Source organism: Bos indicus, chromosome 26, assembly GCF_029378745.1.
Source record: "Bos indicus isolate NIAB-ARS_2022 breed Sahiwal x Tharparkar chromosome 26, NIAB-ARS_B.indTharparkar_mat_pri_1.0, whole genome shotgun sequence".
NCBI classification, from domain to species: Eukaryota; Metazoa; Chordata; class Mammalia; order Artiodactyla; family Bovidae; genus Bos; species Bos indicus.
Window position 1 is genome coordinate 15,951,896 of NC_091785.1, and position 4,245 is coordinate 15,956,140.

A 4,245-nucleotide genomic window follows, 5' to 3' on the forward strand; every position below is an offset into this window, starting at 1 on the left:
GGAAAGACTAGAGATCTCTTCAAGAAAATTAAAGATACCAAGGGAACATTTCATGCAAAGATGGGCTCGATAAAGGACAGAAATGCCAATTATTGGAGAAATGCAAATCAAAAGTACAATGAGGTACCACCTCACACCAATTAGAATGACCATCATCAAAAATTCTACAAATAACTAATGCTGGAGAGGATATGGAGAAAAGGGAACCCTCTTAAACTACTGGTAGGAATGTAAGTTGGGGCAGCCACTTTGGAAAACAGTATGGAGGTTCCTCAGAAAACTAAAAATAGAATTACCATATGATCCAGTAACCCTGGACATCATATACCCAGATAAAACTCTCCTCCCCACAAAAGATATATACACCTCTGCATTCATAGCAGCACTATTCACAATAGCCAAGACATGGAAACAACCTAAAAGCCCATCAATAGATGAATGGATAAAGAAGATATGGTGCATACATACAATGGACTACTGCTGCTGCTGGCTAAGGCGCTTCAGTCGTGTCCGACTCTGTGTGACCCCATAGACGGCAGCCCACCAGGCTCCACTGTCCCTGGGATTCTCCAGGCAAGAACACTGGAGTGGGTTGCCATTTGCTTCTCCAATGCATGAAAGTGAAAAGTGAAAGTGAAGTCGCTCAGTCGAGTCTGACTCTATGCGACCCCATAGACTGCAGCCCACCAGGTTCCTCTGTTCATGGGATTTTCCAGGCAAGAGTACTGGAGTGGGTTGCCGTTGCCTTCTCTGCAATGGACTACTACTCAGCCATAAAAAGAACAAAATAATGCCATTTGTAGCAACATGGATGGACCTATGATAATTACTTAATTTCACTTGATTATCATATTAAGTGAAATAAATCAGAAAGAGAAACAAATATCATGTAATATCACTTATATGTAGAATCTAAAATATGACACAGGGAATTTGCTGGCAGTCCAATGGTGAGAACTCTGCACTCCCATGCAGGGGACATGGGTTCAATCCCTGGTTGGGGAACAAAGACCCTGCAAACCATGTGGTGCAGCTGGAAATAAAAAGACAAATGAATCTATCTATGAAACAGACTCAAGGACACAGGGGACAGACTTGTGGTTGCCAAGGAGGAAGGGATTGGAAGAGGGACAGACTGGGAGGTTGGGGTTGGCAGATGTAAGTGAATATACATGGAATGGATAAAGCAGCAGAGTCCTAGTGTATAGCACAGAGAACTATATTCGGTATCCTATGATTAAACCATAATGGAAAAGTATATAAAAAGAACAGTATGTATATATGTGTATATATATATATATATATATATGTACACACACACACACACATATATAACTGAATCACTTTGCTGTATTTCAGAAATTAACACCGTAAATCAACTATATGTCAATAAAAAATTTAAAAATAGCTGTACACACTGCTATATTTAAATAAATAACCAACAAGGAAAAGAAAACATAGCCTTCACCCCTTGTATGATGTAGATCTGTGGCCCTGATTTCTCCCAGGTGACCTTTTTCTCCCTGCCCAAGGCCCTGGGCTGACAGTGAACTTCTTCACTTCTCTACATTAGTGAATGGAGCTCTTTTAATCCTTTATTAATAGAATGAAGCAGTCCTGTAGACACCTAGGTTTTATGTAGTTGTTTCAAAACTTAATGCCCCATTTTGAGGCTGTAATTCTGTCCTGTCCTTGGGCTTATGGGCCAATTCTATATTCCACTCTTTATCTTTTGGATTCTGGAACCTGCATATTTGTCTATCTTTCCTTCGAGTTTGTATAAAAGTATTTTTGTAATATTTTATGCAGCATGTATATGTGTTTATATTACAGTTGATGGATAGGTATTCACATCAGCTCTGTCTACCATATTTCTTTGGGTTTATCTTGACATTCTTATTTTCTGATTGTTGAAATTGGTTGTCAGTCACTTAGTCATGTCCAACTCTTTGCAACCCCATGGACTATACCTGCCAGGCTCCTCTGTTCATGGAATTCTCCAGGCAAGAATACTGGAGTGGGTTGCCATTCCTGTCTCCAAGGGATCTTCCCAACCAGGGATTGAACCTGGTCTCCTACAATGCAGGCAGATTCTTTACCATCTGAGCTACCAGGGAAGCCCTGAAGTTGGTTAGTGAGTTTATTTCTTTTCTTGCTTATAATCCAGTGATTACATGCAAAAATAAACAATTTATATACTGATAAATATTGGGCATTTATTGTGATTCATTTGCAAATAGTTGGGATTTTAGTTTTAGAATCTTTTCACACATATAATTATTTAGAACGTGTTTTAAGATACTTTGAACAGTACTGTCAACTGGTGGGTGGATTTAAAAATTTTTTTGGTTAGACTTAAAAAAATGAATTCTGACTTCATTGCATTGTGATCAGTGGATGTTGCCTGAATAACAGATTTGCTTTTCGTGGTCGATTAGCATATTCTTTGTGGCCTACTAAGTGGTTAATTTTTGAGAGGTCTACTCTCAGCTTTGTCCTGGAGCTGATGTGAGGTCGACTACATCGTAAATGCTTTCAAGTTTGGCTTCGCTGCTCCATCCTTTAATGAGGAGGTTGACTGTGCCCTATAAATTCTGCCTAACTAACCCCATTCTACTTGCATCACACCTAATTTCCCATCAGCCAAAGAAAACCACTGGGGAAGCCCAGTATCATGGTGGGCGGGGGCAGGGGGGTGCGGGGGCGGGCACTGTAGGGTTACATGCAAAGGAGTGGGAACAGAAACAGCTGAGGCATTTAAGAAAATTACCACTGAGAATTATTTCTTACTGTCAAATGTAAGACCAGTTGGAGATGGTTGAAATTGTTTTTGGAAGCCTTGTGATATGTAGTTGGCTCTGCCCAGTCTTCAAAGCTTAGTTCAAATATCAACTTTTCCATTAATTTTTCTTGATTCTCACAACAGGGTATTTTTATCCCTTTCAGATTTCTACAGATCCTTCTACCTTCTTTAGGACACTCATTATTCAGTCTCTGACAACTCTCTGAGAATATGCATTTTATTCTTGACTAGAGAATAATGTCCTGATGGCCTTTTTTTTTTTTTTCCCTGAAAAATTTCCTTAATTCCTAGTTCAGACCTTGGTATATGCAGTAATTGTCCAATAAATATTTACTGAATAAACAGAAGAATGAACAAATGGAAGGAAGTTTAAGTAAACCTTCAGAGAGGGTTTTTGGACCTAAGAAAATCCCTTAAATCCTGTAAGACATTCTTGTATGTTCTATTTATTATTATTTTTTATTCTTACAAAGAAAATGCTCGATTTCCAGTAATATTAATTTAAAATAGATCTTATTTGAAATGTTTCCTTAAAGAGAAACAGACGCAAGTCACACTCAGACTTCTCAGTGACAATTTATTTCTCCTAAAGAGGTATAATTGTGCGGTAGTTTGAGCATTTTTTGGCATTGCCTTTCTTTGGGATTGGAAGGAAAACGGACCTTTTCCAGTCCTGTGGCCACTGCTGAGTTTTCCAAATTTGCTGGCATATTGAGTGTAGCACTTTCACAGCATCATCTTTCAGGATTTGAAATAGCTCAACTGGAATTCCATCACCTCCATTAGCTTTGTTTGTAGTGATGCTTTCTAAGGCCCACTTGACTTCACATTCCAGGATGTCTGGCTCTAGGTCAGTGATCATACCATCGTGATTATCTGGGTTGTGAAGATCTTTTTTGTACAGTTCTTCTGTGTATTCTTGCCACCTCTTCTTAATATCTTCTGCTTCTGTTAGGTCCATACCATTTCTGTCCTTTATCGAGCCCATCTTTGCATGAAATGTTCCTTTGGTATCGCTGATTTTCTTGAAGAGATCCCTAGTCTTTCCCATTCTGTTGTTTTCCTCTGTTTCTTTGCGTTGATCTCTGAAGAAGGCTTTCTTATCTCTTCTTACTATTCTTTGGAACTCTGCATTCAGATGTTTATATCTTTCCTTTTCTCTTTTGCTTTTTGCTTCTCTTCTTTTCACCAGCTATTTGTAAGGCCTCCCCAGACAGCCATGTTGCTTTTTTGCATTTCTTTTCCATGGGGATGGTCTTGATCCCTGTCTCCTGTACAATGTCATGAACCTCATTCCATAGTTCATCAGGCACTTTATCTATCAGATCTAGGCCCTTAAATCTATTTCTCACTTCCACTGTATAATCATAAGGGATTTGATTTAGGTCATACCTGAATGGTCTAGTGGTTTTCCCTACTTTCTTCAATTTAAGTCTGAATTT